This window comes from Nothobranchius furzeri, chromosome 7 (assembly GCF_043380555.1).
Source record: "Nothobranchius furzeri strain GRZ-AD chromosome 7, NfurGRZ-RIMD1, whole genome shotgun sequence".
Classification (NCBI taxonomy): domain Eukaryota; kingdom Metazoa; phylum Chordata; class Actinopteri; order Cyprinodontiformes; family Nothobranchiidae; genus Nothobranchius; species Nothobranchius furzeri.
The window spans coordinates 72842304-72863212 of NC_091747.1; the positions used below are offsets into that span (position 1 = coordinate 72842304).

General features: G+C 43.3%; 1 protein-coding gene across 10 annotated transcripts in view; it reads right to left on the minus strand.

The window, feature by feature from the left end:
• Positions 1–20909, minus strand: part of tenm3 (teneurin transmembrane protein 3) — a 251798-nt gene that overhangs the window by 191219 nt on the left and 39670 nt on the right. The window contains exon 1 of one of the 10 annotated variants that reach the window (XM_054751733.2): positions 9913–10051. The exons of 7 other annotated variants lie outside the window; for them this stretch is intronic. The gene's annotated coding sequence lies outside the window, so the exon portion shown is untranslated. Of the gene's footprint in view, positions 1–9568; positions 9748–9912; positions 10052–20909 lie in introns of those variants that run through there. 2 more of the 10 variants (XM_054751732.2, XM_054751734.2) reach the window with 2 other exon arrangements.

The following is a 20909-nucleotide window of genomic DNA, read 5'->3' on the forward strand; positions in this document are numbered from 1 at the left end:
AATTGATGTCTGAATGCTGGTAACAAGCCTTACAGATTTACTCTCAGGTGGAGCATCAAAGCGTCTGCTTTTAATGTCACGCCTGATACTTAAAAATTTATTGTTATTGTTTTTGAATGCTTTGTAATCCCGACCAGACACGGAGTCAGAGGTGAAAGAGAAAGGAAAAGACAAAAGGTGGGGAGAGGGGAGGGGGGTCCACAAAAATAAACAATAATGAACAAGACTGAGTTTGTCAGCTAACGCGGTTGTTAGAGCTCTGTCATCTTTATCTTACAGTGACACGAGGTACTCCTCAGTCCTTTTTAAACATTGGAGCAACTGCCTATACGGTTTGTAATTAGAATGTGTTTGTATTTTATTTTTATTTTTTATTCTTGTTATGGACATATCCCTTGTCTGAAATAAAGTTTGATTGATTGATTGAAGAGTCTGCTTCTAGACCTGCAGAAAAACATCACCGAGGTGCTGCCGTGATACTGTCACAAACTGCTCCAGCCTCCCTGACTTTGACTCTCCCCTGCCTCCTGATTAGTCTTTATTATTCTCACCTGCCCCTTGTTAATCTTCCCATGTGTTCCTGATTGTTTCCTTGAGTATTTATACCTCCCGTCTTGTTTGAGTCTTTGTCGGATCATTGTTGTTGTATGTCGTGTTGTTCTTGTTCCCTGCTGTATCCTGCCATTAAATCCACTTTTATTTTATCCGTGCCTGCATTCCTGATCTGCTCCACCACACATGGTCCGCCGCCATCCACTCCTCAACATGACAGAATGATCCGACCAACCTGGACCTGTGGTGAGCTCTAGTCATCTGCCTGGAGGATTTTTTTTTTTTTTTTGCTTTGTCTCCTTTTCAGCGGAGGGAGATTTCGACCGGAGGGGTTTTCGGCGCATCCTACCTGTTTTCGGGGTGGTCAAGATCATTCTCCTCTCCTGCTGTTTCGCCCCGTCCCGTTTTCCCATGGAAGCCGCAGTTCCTGGAGCTTTGATGGAGTTACACCCTCTACGCACGCCAACATTCTCCGGGGAGGTAGGGCCGGTCTCCCCGCTCTTCTTCTGCTTCCTTGCACCCAAGCCTCTGCCTGTGACCCAGCGAATTGTGATGTGCACCTGCTCTGACCGTTGTCGGGTACCTGCCGCCGTTCCTGGTTTCCTCGCGTCGCTGAATTCAGTTCTTCTACTTCCTGGTCCCCGCTTGCGGGGCCTATGCCTGCAGGTCCTCCAGGCTGCAGCCTCTTCAGAGTCCCGCCGCTGCAGCCTCTTCAGAGTCCCGCCGCTGCAGCCTCTTCAGGGTCCCACGCCTGCTGCAGCCTCTTCAGGGTCCCACGCCTGCTGCTGCAGCCTCTTCAGGGTCCCACGCCTGCTGCTGCAGTCTCTTCAGGATCCCACGCCTGCTGCTGCAGTCTCTTCAGGATCCCACGCCTGCTGCTGCAGTCTCTTCAGGATCCCACGCCTGCTGCTGTCGAGGTCCAGTGTCCTGCTGTCGAGTTCCAGTGTCCCGCGCTTGCTGCTGTCGAGTTCCAGTGTCCCGCTCCTGCTGCTGTCGAGTTCCTGTTTCCACGTTCCCAAGTTCCTGTTTCCAAGTTCCCGAGTTCCTGTTTCCAAGTTCCCGAGTCGGAGGTTCCTGTTCCCGAGTCCCCGTCTCAAGTGTTCCCTTCTCCCCAGACCCCGTCTCAAGTGTTCCCGTCTCCCGAGTCCCCGTCTCAAGTGTTCCCGTCTCCTGAGTCCCCGTCTCAAGAGTCCCCACAAGTGTCTATGTCCCCAGTGTTCCAGTCTCAAGAGTCCCCACAAGTGTCTACGTCCCCAGTGTTCCAGTCTCAAGTGTTTCAGTCTCAAGTGTTTCAGTCTCAAGTGTTCCAGTCTCAAGTGTTCCAGTTCGAGTCCCGGTGTTCCAGTTCCCAAGTGTAAGTGTCCCGAGTCTCCAGTGTTATGTGGCTTTTGTGGGTGTCTGGTATCCGCCCCTTAAGGGGGGGGGTACTGTCACAAACTGCTCCTGCCTCCCTGACTTCTGCCCCTTGTTAATCTTCCCATGTGTTCCTGATTGTTTCCTTCAGTATTTATACCTCCCGTCTTGTTTGAGTCTTTGTTGGATCATTGTTGTTGTATGTCGTGTTGTTCTTGTTCCCTGCTGTATCCTGCCATTAAATCCACTTTTATTTTATCCGTGCCTGCATTCCTGCCTCCTGATCTGCTCCACCACACATGGTCTGCCGCCATCCACTCCTCAACATGACAGATACGCGAGGACTGCTTTGCAATCAATGCAGGTAAACTTTTTATTCGCCGAATCCAGGCTAGAATGCTCCTAAACTTAAGATGTTTTGGTACGCGTAGCTGCGGTGTTGGACGCCGCCATTTCTGTTAGTTGACGTTCAGCAGAGAAGCTATTGCACACGTGCGACTCTCGGCAGGGATTGTAATGAAGTGAGATGCCTCACTCGGTCGGAAAAAACACATCTGGTGACAACGTCTACAATGAAATTTCTATTGTCGATATTTGTCGACAACGTCAACAAGTCGTTGCAGCCCTAATACACAAGACAAAAAATACCACTGATGTGTTTTAAGATTTACTCGCTCATGTATAATTTACTTATACTAGATTCAGTGCAAAAGTAAGTTTGTTTCCAAATCAAAAGGTTAAATAATCTGTAGATAAATAAAAACATGCACATTTGCCGTGTTTGGCCCACAACTTCGACCCAGTTTTTCATTTCGGCCCATTGTGAATTTGAGTGACACCCCTGCTGTGAACTTTTTAGCACATGCTGGTTCAAGAAAATTATTTAAAAATAGGGCTGCACAATATATCGAAAAATTATAGTCATCGCGATAACAGGACGTGCGATAGGCTCATCGCAAAGTACGTCAAAAACGGCGATAAATGTTTGGTTCAAACATTTCCATCCGTGTCATACATCAACTTTTTGTAAACCAGCTCTGTTTTTTTACGCGGAAGTCTTATTTGACCAATCAAAGCCCTTTTGATATGCGGCCAATCAGATGGGTCCGTTTACGTAATACGCCCGCCCCCTACGAGCTGCCCCGCGTTGCTCGGCTGTCTCCATCCGAAGGTTGAGATGTTTACCAGTCTTACATAACCGCTCTTGTTTTCGGCACCACCACTTCCTCCGTGCGCCGACACCGGAGCGTCGGAGACAGTGCTGCCGAGCGGAGCTTCCCGGGCTGCGCTTACTTTGGGCCGCCGGGCCGCCGCCTGGTTCACCCGCTCCAGCACAGACTGTATCCCCAAAATTCCACTATCTCCGCTCCACCCCCGCTTTCCGCTGCAGCTCGCTTCCCTTGTTCGTCATGCTGGCTTAACGAACGCACTTTGTGCTGAGGTTTCTGGCTCCGGTTAGCTTCCAGCTAAAAGGCTACAGCACTCTCCTCCCAGTCCCACCCTGCTAAAGAGGGCCTGGAAAAGTTTCCCCACACATCAAAGTGATTTTTCATTTATGAGCTTTTATAACCTTGTTAATCAGGATAGTTGATTTGCTGCTGCACATAAACTGTCAGTCAGAAGCTCTGCTAGCCGGTTATTTTAAGAGGAGCTAGTTCAATTTGTTAGCTTGTTATCAGAATCAGTTGCAGTTTCATCATCTGAGCTGCTTTTTAAGATCTAGGTAAACTTGTTCAATTTGTGGTTAAAAACAAACGTTTTCACATATTTTCCATGTAGTTTTTTGCCAGTTCCTCTTCTGAAAGGTAGACAATTGTTTTTCTCTTTCCCTCAGAAAATCTTAATATTCTCCTAGTTTGGCCCAGCACAGATCACTTCCCAGTTACAGCAACAGCCTTATGTCATAACCACATAAGTGGAGAAAATGCTCAGTAGCAATGAGAAAATTTGCAGTTGCATTTAAGTGATGTTAACTATTATTTAACATTTAAACTTATTTTCTGATTTTTTTATTTATTCAAAAACCCTGGTAAGGGATGTTTTTCTGTATTTGAATCATCAGAAACAGTTTTATGGTGGAGGTGATGTTTTAAAGTCACTGAGAAACTGCATGCATGCAGTTTGTTGTTTTGCTGCTAATACAGTAGCAGGTGCAGCTGCTAATACAGTAGCAGGTGCAGCTGCTAATACAGTAGCAGGTGCAGCTGCTAATACAGTAGCAGGTGCAGCTGCTAATACAGTAGCAGGTGCAGCTGCTAATACAGTAGCAGGTGCAGCTGCATATTTTTGCAATAAAAATGTTATGTTGTAATGGAATTCATGCATTCGTTTTTGTTTGCTTTGAACCCAGAGCAGACGTCACACACCAGACGACATCAACACTGCATACTTTAGTATTTGTTCATTTATCGTGAGTAATATCGATATCGCAATATTAAGCAGTTATCGAATATCGCAGGTTTTCCTAATATCGTGCAGCCCTATTTAAAAATATGAAAAAGTTGCAAGGTATCTCTTTAAGTATTCCATTAGACGTCATATTCAATTAAGTAAACTAGGCATGAGCGTGTTTTTTTAATTTGTGTTGTGTAAACTTTGCTCATTGGCCAAGGGAAGTTCCATGGCTCATCTGTTATTAACAGCACTAATCTGTCAGCCTGAGAAGCATTTAGACCCAGCATATTTTAATTCTCCAGTTTGCTGTGTGTGTGTGTGTGTGTGTGTGTGTGTGTGTGTGTGTGTGTGTGTGTGTGTGTGTGTGTGTGTGTGTGTGTGTGTGTGTGTGTGTGTGTGTGTGTGTGTGTGTGTGTGTGTGCGAGCGAGAGAGAGAGAGAGAGGGGCAGAGAAAAGCAGATGGCACTATACAGATCACCACTTGCAATAATCATCTGCGGTCAGCTTGACTCATCACAGCCTGTTCACTCTGAAGATCACACATGTAGTAGGTACATGAAGCAGATAATCAAATATGACCTCACAAAAATGACACAGAGGAGTCAAAATATAACACACATACCATTACTCTCAGCACTCCTTGGCCATCTTCAGCTGATCTGAGTGATGTTTGAGGGCAGCACTTTCTAAGTTGACCAGAATTAAGCTTTAGGACTGTCACTTCAGGCAGTGGTTCCCAACATTTTTTGACTCATGGACCCCCTGAGCCATTTTCTCGTACGAGTACCCCCTTGGTCAATCATGTTGACGATTCCCCAAAAGTAGAACATACAACTGATTATAAAATTAAAATAATTTCAATAAGTCTCCTTAATACTAGGGGTGCCGCCAATCTGTTTTTATTAAGATTACCGGTAGATGTACCTTTGTCCTACTGTGGAGAAATTCATTTTCTCCCTTTATTGATCAACAGAGTTGTTCAAACGTGCAGAACAAAACATATGGCATTACATCTTATGACAAAAATGCACCTTAAGCAGAGTTTAAGCAGCAAAACATCACTCTACAAATAGTGTATATATAGTGAGACAATTCATGATTTAAAGTGTTAACTTTCGCCAGTTTTTGTATGCACGTTTTAAAAAATGCTGATACTTGAAAGGTTTAAGCACTTTACACACTTAATTCTTAACATTTAATTTTTGCAATATAAATTGAGGAATGTTATTTTTTTAATAAACTTGTTCGATAAATGGGTGTTTTTAAATAGTATCGAAATCGAGTATTGAGTTTTTTTCCCCAGTATCGAATCGAGTTTGAAATTTTAGTATCGTGACAACCCTACTCTCCTCCCAGTCCCTCCCTGCTAAAGAGGGCCTGGAAAAGTTCCCCCACACATCAAAGTGATTTTTCATTTATGAGCTTTTATAACCTTGTTAATCTGGATAGTTGATTTGCTGCTGCACATAAACTGTCAGTCAGAAGCTCTGCTAGCCGGTTATCTTAAGAGGAGCTAGTTCAATTTGTTAGCTTGTTATCAGAATCAGTTGCAGTTTCATCATCTGAGCTGCTTTTTAAGATCTAGGTAAACTTGTTCAATTTGTGGTTAAAAACAAACGTTTTCACATATTTTCCATGTAGTTTTTTTTTTGCCAGTTCCTCTTCTGAAAGGGAGACAATTGTTTTTCTTTTTCCCTCAGAAAATCTTAATATTCTCCTATAGTGGTGGGAATTACGGTTCTTTTTAGAGAGCCGGTTCTTTTGGCTCAGCTCACCAAAAAGAGCCGGCTCTTTAGGCTCCCAAGTGGCTCCTAAGATTTTCTGTTGCGTAGAGTATATTTATCACCAAAAATAATGCAAAATTATATGTAAAATTATTTACTAATGTAAAAATATGCAATATATAAAATATGTATCATTTCTATGGATTTATTTACTGAACACTTTAAGAAATAACTTTCTGACTGCTGGCGCTCATTTTCTCACCGTCTTCGTCGCACTCTCCTCCCTCTCGCTCGCCTTTTTCCTCCTCCTCATTCCCTCTCGTCTCCCTCCGCCCGCATGTTCTCTGCTGTGTGTCTGAGTATGATCCTCCCTCTTCCCCGCCCCTACTGCTCTGTGTGTGGACAGTCTGGACACGCAGTTACACATGTTGACCAATCGCCTGTGGCTTTCAACAAAGCAGGGGGGGGGGGGGGGGGTGACGGCTCCCAACGACGAGCCAGCTCCCGTCATTCACTTCATAGAGCCGGCTCTTAGAGCCGGTTCGTTCGCGACCGACACATCACTATTCTCCTAGTTTGGCCCAGCACAGTTCACTTCCCAATTACAGCAACAGCCTTATGTCATAACCACATAAGTGGAGAAAATGCTCAGTAGCAATGAGAGAATTTGCTGTTGCATTTAAGTGATGTTAACTATTATTTAACATTTAAACTTATTTTCTGATTTTTTTATTTATTCAAAAACCCTGGTAAGGGATGTTTTTCTGTATTTGGAGCATCAGAAACAGTTTTATGGTGGAGGTGATGTTTTAAAGTCACTGAGAAACTGCATGCATGCAGTTTGTTGTTTTGCTGCTAATACAGTAGCAGGTGCAGCTGCTAATACAGTAGCAGGTGCAGCTGCTAATACAGTAGCAGGTGCAGCTGCTAATACAGTAGCAGGTGCAGCTGCTAATACAGTAGCAGGTGCAGCTGCATATTTTTGCAATAAAAACGTTATGTTGTAATGGAATTCATGCATTAGTTTTTGTTTGCTTTGAACCCAGAGCAGACGTCACACGCCAGACGACATCAACACTGCATACTTTAGTATTTGTTCATTTATCGTGAGTAATATCGATATCGCAATATTAAGCACTGTTATCGAATATCGTGCAGCCCTAATTTTTTCCCTCCCAAAAATTACTCTGAAGTTCTGCTGTTTGTTGCCACACCTCTGCCCCGGGTTGAATTACTGTCATGAATATACTTTTGCATCATATTCTCATTTCTACTGTTTCACCTATAAATGAACACACACACACACACACACACACACACACCAAATTCTGTCTTTCTCCTCAAATAGAGCATGATCTCCTAGCAACTAGGCATTTCAGGGGAATGTGTGACATGGATAAACTGTCTGTGTGTGTGTGTGCACGTTAGCTTGTGTGTATGTAGTAGTGCTGTGATTCAGCAGGTGATTAAGTGACTGGTGTTTTCTGCTCCAGTGGCATCAGACAATGTCACTTTAACCAGCAGAAACATCTCTGCTCATCCGATGGAGTCACAGACACACATGCACGCACGCACGCACACACACACACACACACACACAGGAGCACAAGAACAACACACAAACACACACATACACACGCGCGCACATGCACACACATGCATCTATAGAATGAATGTAAATATAATATAAAACAATGAAAACAGACTAAATTAAAAGCCCATTAAATAATATTAATTCTGTAGTGAAATCACATAATAGATTATTAAATTGAAAGAATAACAAGTGATGCTAACGATGTCACGAGGGCAGCAGTAGCTCATAGTGATGTGACGTTCACGGACGAATCGAATCTTTTGAACGTGTTTTCAAAGTGAATGATGAGAGCCGAGTCCCTGCAGAGATCCGATCATCTTAACAAACCTCCTCGGAAGTCGCCCAAACCCCACCCACCGCTGTGACGGACGCAGGAGGAACCACAGATATCTATATAAACACATGTTTATATAGATATCTATGGGAGGAACGTTAACCAACCTCGTGCGCCCTCACGGACACCGCAGGAAGATGTTGCTCTTGCGCCCCCCCTCTCGGCTTCACTTCGTTCAAAGGATCCAGTCTTTTGAACGGCTCTTTGAGGCAAACGACCGACTAATGAATGGCTCCCATGAAAGGGAAAGGGCCGTAAATCGCATCACTAGTAGCTTAGGAGGCAGAGCGGGAGGTTCAGTAATCGGAAGGATGCAGGTTCGATCCTGGCTCCCAGCGAAGAATGCTGCTGTTGTGTCCTTAGGCAAGACACTTAAGCCGCTATGCCTGCTGGTGGTGATCAGAGGGACCAGTGGTGCCAACGCTCAGCAGCCTCACTACTGTCAGTGCGCCCTTGGGCAGCTGGAGCGACACTCTAGTTCATTCCCATCAGTGTGTGAATGTGTGTGTGTGACTGACTGTGCTGTGAAGCGCCTTGGGGGGTTGTAGAACCTGTACAAATGCAGACCATTAACCATAATTTACAATCACTAAAAATATTTACAGGTATGATATTTTATATTTTACTTGTTTTTACATTACTGTATTTTTGCACAACGCTGTTGCTGTGAAGCTCGCACACAAGAATTTCACTCGCATGTACTGTACCAGTGTACCTGCACATGTGATGTGACAATAAAAGTGATTTGATTTGAAATATATGTAGAAATTTCATTTGAACTACATTATAATATATTAATATTAAAGTAATATACATGTGTTTACCAAAGCGAACTGCAAAAAAAAAGTTACAATAAAATTAGGGCTGTTGAATGCTGTGCCACCAGCAGCATAGCTCCACCATCACACAGAAGTGTGTGCTGCCTGACTGGCTGCATTGTGCTGCTCCATGGTTGCTCTGAAACCCACGGTCCTTCTAATCCAATAAAAGACTCAACAAAGACTGAAAAAGTCCCAAAAAGTGCATAAAAACGCATTAGACTTACTCAATAAAATGAAAGGATGTGTTACACAAAAGGATCTAAGCTTGTGAGTCGGCACAGAAACCTCCACAGCTTCACACAGTCCTGAGTCAGTGTTGGTGCCTTCACATGGTGTCTCTCACTCCTCTGTCCATCCAGAGGTGATTCTCCTCTTACACACACACACACACACACACACACAGACACACACACACACACTTTCCCAAACCCAGAGACACGGTAGTGGAATGTAAATCTGTGTCTGGAACTGATTAGGCAAAAAGCATACTCCCATTCTGTTTCTGAGCAGCAACGCGTGCGCGCACACGTCCGCAGTAACAGCGTGAGCAGTCGGTTGAATTCAGTCAACCTATTATTATTATTATTATTAATCAACACTGAGCAGATACCTGCATGTATAGTCGCAGACTCACAAAGATATTTTCAAACATTTCCTTCCTTCCTTATTTTTCCAGCAGCTAGATCCACAAGTGCTGTAGCAGCTTGCCGTGACTGGTCCTGCTCCACATGGACCTGATGGACCACCCAGCCTGAAGGACGGCTGAGCTTTGTTCATGCTGTAAGTTCATTCTTACCTCCACCTGGACAGCTTTCTAGAGGATGGACCGCGTCTCCAGCACCTGGTCCAGCTGTCCAGCAGCTCGGGATCAGGATCGCACACCAGTACTCTGGAGGGTCACGTTCTCCGCCCAGAAGCCAGCAGTGGAGACTTTATTTAGTTTCTCTGAACTATGAGGGCCCCGGGTGGTAGAACACAGACGCGCGTGCGTGCGTGCGCATGCGTTCTGTTTTTTCTGTCAAGCCAGTGAAATAACCATTATGATAACCTGGAGAGCAGTCTCCGAAAGCAGTCCTACACACATGCACGCGCGCACACGTCCCCGCGCAGCTAAAATAATAGAAATGAAAAGCAGTTCACCGTGCGCGCGCGTGTGTGTGAGTATTCCAGTTTTGTCCGGATATCAGCATCAAAAAACAGAATCCTTCCCAGAGTCACGGAGGGAAAAGCCGTGTGAACTCCAGCGGTTCTGCTCCTCCAGGAACGCCTCGAGCGGCGGCTGTCGGTACCGCGGCCCTCGCTCGGTAAACTGTCCGTGAGCCGCCTCTCTCCTCCGGCAGAGCCTCCGTCTGTACTCGCGTCTCCGTCTCTCTCTGCCAGCTCCAGAAGACGTCCTCCTTCACTCTCGCACGCGCGTGTCCTCGCCCACCTCTGGCACATCTGCCGCGTGTGCGTGTGCCTCCTTCGCTTCTCTCTTTACCTCTCTCAACAGAGTGAGCGAGTGAGAGGGGCGGAGCCACGAGCTCGGCAAGACTGTGATTGGATAAAAGAAGAGAAGTGGGGGCGGGGCAACGCGAGGAAAATTCCCCTGCCGTCGCCCTCACACGCACGAAGACATCGGTGTGTGTGTGTGTGTGCACGCCAAGCAAGCGTGTCAACACTTACTAAATAATCAATTTAGCATTAATAATAATAATAAAAATAATAATAATGATAATAATAATAAAATTATTATTATTATACAATTAGGAATAGTTTATATTAGAATTATTATTATCATCATAATAAAAACATTATTATACAGTTATCAAATCAAATCACTTTTATTGTCACGTCACATGTGCAGGTACACTAGTACAGTACATGCGAGTGAAATTCTTGTGTGCGAGCTTCACAGCAACAGAGTTGTGCAAAAAATACAGTAACGTAAAAACAAGCAAAATATAAAAAAGGCTAATCTAAGTAATAATATGTATAGTATGTAAGGTAAATACATTACTAAATGTGTGTGCTAGTATTTTATTTTATTTTTTTTTCTACGTGTGTGCGTGTGAGTGTGTGTATAGTGTGTATATACATATATACAAATGAATAAAGTAAACAATAAGATAAGAGATATAAAATGTAGAGAGGTTGTATACAGAGTTAGGAATTGTATATATTTTATAATAATAATAATAACATATTATTATTATTATTATTATTGCGTACAGGACACTCAACAAGGTAGCGTGGGTCCTTTTTAATTCTAAACCAATGATTTAGTACAAATTAATAAAATTTTATATTTCTGTGATTTGATTTATGATCATTTTGTGATTTTATGACTTTACCCTTTTATTTAAAACTACTTTAACTTTCATCTTTTGTGTTTCCTGATTTTTATTATTTTTCATTTTAATTTTATGATTTTTTTGTTTTGTTTAATTTTTTGATTTTTTTATGACTTCGGGACTTTGTTTGGTTGATCTTTGTGATTTTTATTACTGTGATAAGTGTTACATAAATAAAATTTACTTAAATTTAGTTTATTTAAAAACTGTAGATAGCTTTCATTTTTAATTTAATTCAATGTTTACATGAATATTTATCCAGTATATTATATTAAATCTTACACACATACATACATACATACATACATACATACATACATACATACATACATACATACATACATACATATGTGACAGATGGGATATTTTAACATTCTTAGATTAAATCATACATTACAATAAAATCTCAATCTTATTTATAGAAATAAAACAAAATGATTAACCAGTTTATTGAAATTATAATAACGTTTTTCATTATTTTGATTAATTTATAATACAGTTCTAATCCAATTTTATTAAATTATATTAAAAAAAATTCATTTAATATAATTGCAATACTTTAATAAATACATTGCAATCACCCTGAAAACAAACCTGTTAATATTTAAAAACCAACATTTAAACTCAAAACAAATAAAAGTAAAAATTGAATTATGCTTAAATAATTTGAGTAATGACATAATTAAAAAATGTTATTCCAACAATAATAATAATAAAACATATAAACACATATAGCTAAAAAGATCCAAATATTTTTGTCTTTCTCGGGGTGAATTTCTGTTGGGCTCAATGGTTTCAAAGAACAATTTAAATATATTTGGCAGATTTATGTTAGAAACTTAAATGTCTCTTTATGACTAAACTCATTCCAACAGTCTTAAATAAAATTATCATCTAAAAGAAATATTAAATTTAATTTTTAAACGTTATGAAATATTTAACATATATTTTATAACTGAGGTAAACAAACTTCTTATGTGTAAGAACAGCCTCAATTAACACACTCACACACACACACACACACACACACACACACACACACACACACACACACACACACACACACACACACACACACACACACACACACACACCATGTTCAGATGTGACCAAATCAAACATCAAACCTGTCAATATATGCTTTACAGTCATATTAATGTGATTGTTTTATTGCATTGATGTTCCAACAGGTGGGTGTAGAAAGATTTTATGTTATAAACCACTTGGTGTTTGTTTTCTAAATAACAAAAGAGTAAACTGATCGTTCAAGCAGTGTGTAAAAAGTTTTGACTCTTTTGTGGCACGTAGGTCAGAGTAGCTATTGCAGATGCGGTAGCTGGCACACATCAAAAAGGCTATGTGTCATTATGATTGTAAAGTCAGTAAAAAAGTGCTTAAAATCACATGCAGTTCTAAAGTCTGCCACAGAGGGCACAGAGTTGCCTGCATACAGCCTGCTAGAGTTTCCCCCGAAGAAGAAATGCTGTAGTAGCCTGCATCATAGAAATTATTATATAGCTGCCCCACTGGTGCTGGAGAGTGATCCAGCGTCACCAACATATTGGGTGGGTTCCTTAAACCCAACTGGAGGTAATGCAGAGTGAGCAACTATGCCCATTTTTGGTGCAGCCTACTGTTGCAACATACGGTGTACTACTGAAAACAGATAATGTTGGGTTACTATTGACTTTCATAGCTTATCTGTGTTGGGAAAAATTTTTATACAGTTTCCATATTTACCACCAGAAATATGTCTGTTATGACTCTGATTGTCTCTGTTAAAAATCTCTGTAATCTACATAAGAAGTAAGATGCATTTTAGAAGGCTGGAACAACAATCCCATTGCCGCCAGGGCATTTTACATAGTCTGAGAGTCATACCTGTTGTGGTCTGGATTGAAAAATACAGGAACTGTGAAAAGCTTCTTGGACCAGGACCTGGCCATATCATTGCATATACCCCTCTCCCAAGTCAATAATTTAATCTCAATCACCTCCGTAGAACAACGTCCTCTCATAGTTTATCCAGTATGACAACATACCAGCCCCATTCCATTAACCCTCAACATCCACCAAGAGACCATCCAGTTTTTAATCATGGCTATTCCATCCACCTCTTCTGCGCTACCCTTGGTCTGTGAAGATGACCCCATTGTCTCCTGGTCTACCTGCCAGATACTTAGCTGGGGTCCCACCTGATCTGAATGGTGGCTCACTCCTGTTGACCATCACCTGGCTTGCCATGAGGCATTTGCCACTGCGAACCTGCCTTTGTTACCCCAGTCTACCATGACTTCTGCAAGGTTTTCAGCAAGGAACAGATCTCCATCCTTCATCTTCACTGGCCTTATGATATGGCCATAGACTTCCTTCCTGGAGCTATATCCCCTCAGGGTCACTTGTTCTCCCTGAGAAATGGGCCATGGGCAAGTACGTCAAGGAAGCCCTCCAACAGGGCTTCATCCACCCTTCCTCGTCACCTGCTGCACCCAGTTTCTTCTTTGTCAAAAAGATGGATGGGGGACTATGTGCCTGTAAAGACTACCAGGGCCTGAACAGGATCATGGTCAGGGATCATCACCCTCTTCCCCTTCTCTCAACAGCTCTCAACTCCTTGTCGCAGGCTACTATTTCTAAAAAAATGGACCTATGGATTGGAGCCCTACACCCTACTTCTATTGCTGCTTTGTTCATCACTACAACAACATAGCCACTCTCCTTACCTCACTCACCAAACCTTTATTTTTCTGTAGATTGTTGAGTTATATTGGTACAACCTGATGAGGCTAGCAGAGTTAGCCGCTATGTTAACCCATCTATCAGCACAGAGATAAAACACTGGCACAATAAAATTAAAGAAACGGCACAGACTTTGGTTCTGAAGACATTCATTATCCTTCCATGTCGGCTTTGCCGTCAGCGTCCAAATTGATATGCATGCTCTCTGAGTCTTGAATATGTCTTGAGTCCTTCCGGGTCTCTGATATCCATTCTCCTTGTAGTGATCCAGAGAAAAAAATTTGACCAACTAGCAGAGGCTTCATAAGCTACATCTGACTGATGAAACAATGTTCTACGTTATAAGGCTAATGCAGGTAATTCAGATTTGAGCATTCTTTATGCTAATTGTTTGAGCGGATTTCCCTGTGAGGTGTCACCCACTGCCCAGGGCTTAGACCGGTGACAATTTTTGTGTTTTTGACGTACTACTCAAAAACATCAGAATTTCTTTAAAAAACAGCCATGATAATCCAAAAACGTTTTACATCTGAGGTTTTAATACTTTTGTACACAAGTCATTCAAAGGAAATTTACCTCTGGCCAATATATTTAAGTAAACCAGCCTGAAACATATCATGGTTTTCCAAAACAGCGTTAAGTTGAGCTGCCAATACCTAAACTGCACCTTATACGTGAAGGAGCAAAGTACTTGATCTGTTTTACACTCAGAAGATGTTAATTTACAGATGCTCACTCTAAAGCCTCTTTCATACTGAATGCAGAGCTGATGCAGTCCAGTTTCCTTACAACTTCTGCATAAATGAAAAATCCTTGAACTGAATGATTTGAAGCTTGGCTCAAGACACACTATAACGAATGTTAGACATTGCAGCTTCTCATAGTTAATCCGAAAAGACCACAACCAAACCTATCTCCCAAGCTCTCTGAATAGCAACCACTGAATGTACATCCGAGTCCATAAGTTCAGGGTTTCCCCAAGTGCTTTATAAGCTCAAAGGTAGGGTTGGGTGATAAAGTCAATATCACGATATATTGAGGATTTAACTTCGATAACGATAAATGGACGATAACTACAGGTATGTACAGAAACAAAAGTTGTCCACTAGATGGGGCTGTCACATGCAGGCGCCTTGCGAGCTTTTCAAAAGTGTGGGGGATGTTGTCTGTGGATGTCATCAGCTGTAAATTGAAACTCAATCTCAATCCAGTAATGGGTCCACGCATAATTTACAGTAACAAAGTCCTTCCAAAAACATGCTTAATATTCACCAATCAGCGCTTAATTTGAGCCAGATCTTGCCGGAAAAAGATCCGGGAACTATCTTATTTTGAAACGACCGTTCCAACAACTGTGCTAGGATCCGGCAACTCACGCGACAAACTTGTGCTACACACATGGTTCTAATTACGGGTGAGCTAGGGAGCTTCTGGAAGCCCTCAACACACCCAGGGGGAGCCCAGAAACGATCCTGTTTCTACTAATATTACATTATCTATGTGGACTCTCTGGGGATTATTTAGAGCTGAGAGGCGCAGAGCTCTGATCGTTGACATGCTCCAGACAGATTCGTCCTGAGCACGGCCACAGTAACATTCTCAAAGTGTCGCCACCTCAAAAACAAATTTAACACGCAATCGTTCATGTCGGCTCATATTCTTTTACGCTTTCTGTCTTTTATTGTGTCTGATGTGTTTTACTGCTGCTGAGCGGAGCGCATCACCTGTTTTGTCCTCCAGTGACCTCACCTCACTGGTGCGGTCAGTGTGCGGCACGCATTCCGCTAAATTTGCGGTCGCTAGATCTTTTACAACTGCAGTTCAAAGGTAACTCATGAGGTGAAAATATATGAAACCAGGTAGCAGTTTTTCTTTAGGACTGAGAGGAGATGCAGGAAGATAATAAACAGACAGCACAGAAAAATAGTCAAATAAAAACAAGCTAGTTTTTGTACCTGGTGGTTGCAACAAACAGACACAATTGAAGGTAATCAGAAGTGAGGAACAGAAAATGAAATAATTATTTCAATGTTTAGATCAGCAGGAACTCTGGAGAAGCTGCAGGCGCATCCGTGAGTTTGCAGCCGCTGTGCAAGGGGAGGGGGAGAGGGCTGAAGCAGGGGAACAGTAAAGATGCAAAAACTACCGTTGTTAAAAGGTTTCTGCCGATGTCGGGTTTCAAGGAGAAACAGGAGAGGGAGGGGAAGAAGGAGATGAGGCAAACAGAGTGCGACATAGAGAAACCAGACTGGTGCGGAGGTGAGCAAAACAGCTGGAAAAGAGTGGTTGTTGAACGATATCAATAAGAAAAGTGTGGGTGTTGAATCCCCCACATCCCCCACGGGTGCGACGCCCATGGTCAAATGTATTAGTTGAGTCACATTTTTACGTGATTCAAGGTGGTACAGCTTCTTAAAAGGACTTGAACATTGCCAACCTACACACATCTTTTAATTTTTTATTATCAAATTTATTGACATGGGGAAAAATGATCTCGATAAGAGTCGGAAATTTTGATAATGATATATTTTCGATTCATTGCCCTGCCCTACTCAAAGGTATTGAGTCCATAATGTCTCCACTGGGTAAACGTGCCATGTCAGTAAGACCAGGGGCTTGGAATGGGTGATATGGCCAAAAATCTATATAGAGAATCATTTTAAAGCATATGCAGTAATAATGTATATCACAATATATTCTTTTATTCTGTTCATACATGCAAAAAATGTTTTTGAATAATCTTGCATACCAGATGAATTGTAGAACAAATAATTCTAAAAAGTATAGAATAACACCCAGAACACACCAGCTGAGAAGTGGATCGCTCACAAAATTCGTGCGCCATCCCTTCCTCTGTTCACATCAGGCAAGAATTTGCAATGAACGCTTCTGCTCACGGCTGCTGTTTCCAAACCCCCCACACCCTTGTGCCCTCGCTGCATGTGTGTGTGTGTGTGTGTGTGTGTGTGTGTGTGTGTGTGTGACTAGTTTGCCCTGCTTGTTGATATTGGAAACTGCGCTGATCTTGCTGCTGTATTTGTTTGTATTCACATTTATTAAAAACAATCTTTTGCTGTAAAAACTGCATTTAAAATTATGGAAAGACTATGTTTCTCCATAGTAGTGTGTGTGTGTGTGTGTGTGTGTGTGTGTGTGTGTGTGTGTGTGTGTGTGTGTGTGTGTGTGTCTTTATTCATTTTCATCTCTCTAGTCTGTTTAGATACACAAAAATTATCACATTTATCAATTGTGTTTTATTTAGAAAATGTTCTTTTATTTTGTTAAATTTACCAGCCTGCCTCTTTTGCTTTGGTTTGACTTCCTGCCAGAATTGATGTGCCTCACTGACGGCTCACGAAAAAATTAGAGCTCACACCGAAACAATTGCTGCACGGCGTGAACCTTCGTGGCGCTTCGCAGCTGATGTGACCAAGAGCATAGGTTAACAAGGGTGTTGATTAGAAGCGCTTGTAGTTCGATAGCGCTTAGTCGCGCTTCCACTTCTGGTGTATTTTGGGTGTAAATGTCAATATAAATTATTAGTGCTATCTGATATCTAATATAGTATCTATAATATAGTATATCTATATACATATCTATATATGGGGGCAGCAGCAGCTCAACAGGTTGAGCGAGTTGTCCAGTAATCGGAAGGTTGCAGGTTCGATCCCGGCTCCGGACAGAGAATTCTGCTGTTGTGTCCTTGGGCAAGACACTTAACCCACCTTGCCTGCTGGTGGTGGTCAGAGGTACCGGTGGCGCCTGTGCTCGGCAGCCTCGCCTCTGTCAGTGCGCCCCAGGGCAGCTGTGGCTACATCGTAGCTCATCACCATCAGTGTGTGAATGTGTGTGTGAATGGATGAATGATACACTGTAGTGTAAAGCGCTTTGGAGTCCCTACTCTGAGAGGTGCTATACAAGTGCGGGTCATTTATCATTTATCATATATGTATAAATATATAGATATAACTATCTATAATAAAGTATCTGCTTTCCTGATTCATTGTTCATGTTGTTTTGCTCAAAGAAGTAAAGTTTTACTTCAGGAGTGAATAACTGCAGGTTTAATGACTCTTGAGATTGGTGGTTTATGCAGTTTTTTCACTTTTATTCAACGGCGCTCAGATCCGTGGTGGTCTGACCCATCGGCACAAAGCCAGAGAGAGGAAAAGAGGAGCTGGTTTCAGACTAGATCTTTTTATTTATTAAAGTTAACAAATTTGTTTTCCAAATATATAAAGTAACTTTTCCTGCAGCTGCACCAGCCTGAATAAATCACACCACACGGCAAACCAAAAAAAACATAAACTATTTAACTTTATTCCAACTCTTGAGCAGAATGACCACCAAAAATAGGCTAAGTTCAACCTGTAGTCTGCTAGGCCTTCCAGCCCAATCTGTCAGTTTCCCAGTTCAGTCTGTCAGTCCCCCGTCGAGATAGGCACCTGTCAAGCCTAGTCAGCCATCAGTTCAGTCCAGCCTGTCTGCTTTCCAGTTCTGCCAATCAGCGGCCCATTCTATCAGCAGTTCAGTCCAATCAGTCCGTCACCCAGTCCAGTCAGTCAGCCCCCAAGTCTAGTTGGTCAGCTGCTCAGGCTCTTGCAGCCAGGCTCCCTCTCACTCCAGCGCTGCCAGTTGGATCTCCACTCCAGTCAGTCAGCTGTCCAGTTCTGCTAGTCAGCTCTCTAGCCCAGTCGGTCATTGGTCCAGTCCAGTCAATTAGCCGTCCAGTTCACTAGATCAGATGCCCATTCCAGTCAGTCAACCCTCCGGGCCAGCTAGTCAGCTTTCTAGCCCAGTTGGTCAACTGCCACTCCAAGTCAAGTCCCTTCCAACTAAGTCCCCTTTAGACAAGTCCCTTCGGTCAAATTTACTCCAGTTCTCTTCAGTCCAGTTCCTCCCATCAAGTAGATTCCCATTCTTTTGGATTCTGTCCTCTCCTGATTTCAGTCGAGCCCAATCCAACCCTTTTCAATCAGGACTATTCCAGTCCTTTTCACTCCAGTCCAGTCCCTTTCACTCCAGTCTAGTCCTTATCATTCCAGTTCCAGTCCCTTTCAGTCTACTCTGGCCCCTTCAATCTGGTCTTGTAAGTCAACTTTCAGTCCAGTCCAGTCAAGTCAAGTTTCAGTCCAGTCCACTCCTGTCACGTTTCAGTCCAGTCCACTCCTGTCACGTTTCAGTCCAGTCCACTCCTGTCATGTTTCAGTCCAGTCCACTCCTGTCACGTTTCAGTCCAGTCCACTCCTGTCACGTTTCAGTCCAGTCCACTCCTGTCACGTTTCAGTCTAGTCCACTCCTGTCAAGTTTCAGTCCAGTCCACTCCTGTCACGTTTCAGTCCAGTCCACTCCTGTCACGTTTCAGTCCAGTCCACTCCTGTCACGTTTCAGTCCAGTCCACTCCTGTCAAGTTTCAGTCCAGTCCACTCCTGTCATGTTTCAGCCTAGTCCACTCCTGTCAAGTTTCAGTCCAGTCCACTCCTGTCATGTTTCAGTCCAGTCCACTCCTGTCATGTTTCAGTCCAGTCCACTCCTGTCAAGTTTCAGTCCAGTCCACTCCTGTCAAGTTTCAGTCCAGTCCACTCCTGCCTACTCAAGCCATCTGTCCAGTCTCCCAGCTGTCCATTGAGGACATCGAAGATGTGTGGATGTTTGGCCTGATGATTACTGGCTTTCTTCTGATTGGAGTGGGAGGACATCTGGTTTTCTGGAAATTTGGGAAGACGGGAGCGATTGGAGGGCAACCCGCACCCACGGAAAGCACCGTTCGTGTGGAGACCTCACAGACTGGGACATAGTCAAGTCCTTTTCAACAAAGTTCTTTGCAGTCAAGTCTGGTGCTTACTCATTAGCATCGGCACGGTCTGCATTTGGTCGGACTGTATGGCATGAGTTTGGGCTGGTGCAGGCGGTGTAGTGTTCACATATAAATCCGAGGGACTTCTCAGCAATGCGGAAATCCCCAAGTCTGTGGGTGGTGCTTAATATGCGCGGGGAAGTCCGCTCATAAGGTAAACAAAAGGCGGACATGAACTGTGTTGCTTTTGGAGACTCTGAACCACATTATTTTATTAAATTGCTGTGCGTGTTCTCATAATCTTGTGCCACACACACTGATTTCTTCCCTGAGCAGCTGTCTGCTTGCCAGGGCAAGAGCTCCAATGCGGAGGATAGGAATACGCACACACACACACACACACACACACACACACACACACACACACACACACACACACACACACACACACACACACACACACACACACACACACACACACACACACACACACACACACACACACACACACACACAAAGCTATTCCTTTCTCCCGTTCCCACACTTAACGGCGGCTCCGGATCAGCAGCTCCATGCGACACAAAGAAGTTTACTCAACAGCATCCAGCATGAAAATGAATCACGCATGTCAAGTCATTTCCCTATCCTTTCTTGTCCAAGTCGTGCATCTATTCTTTCCATTCAGGTCATGTTCCAGCCTCGTCTAGTTTAGTCAAGTCTATTCCTTTCCAGTCAGTTCTGATCATTCTGAGCCCTCGGGTTCTGTACATGCCATCCCCGGGTCCTCCCAGTCTTTCCATTTTGGGCCATCAGGAGCCGTCCCTAAGGTGGGGGGGTCCTTTTACGATTCCAGTCCTCCAGCCATCCACGTTGTGCCAGACGTTACCTGAACTCCACTTCCAAGCATTCCCCACACCGGTTTCCACCTTTCCACGTCATCACGCACACCCAATTTCAGGATGTCCTTCACAACATTCTGTGCTTCGTCATCGTAGCTTCTAAGCTCCGTCTGTGGTCTAGGCATATTTCACTTGTATCAGATCTTGCGGCGCCTTGCTCGGAAACGTGGTTTACTTTAGCCTCATTTTAGCGTTTCCAGCGCAGTGGCTCAATTTGTCACGCCGTTTCACCCAGAGTGTCCATGCTCACCCCGTTCAGTGGCTCCCTGGTCGTTACCGCCGATCCAGTTCAGACAAGCACAGCTCAACCCATTTCGTCACCACGGCTCATCACTCATAACGGGCGATTCCTAAGCTCTCACACTCCTC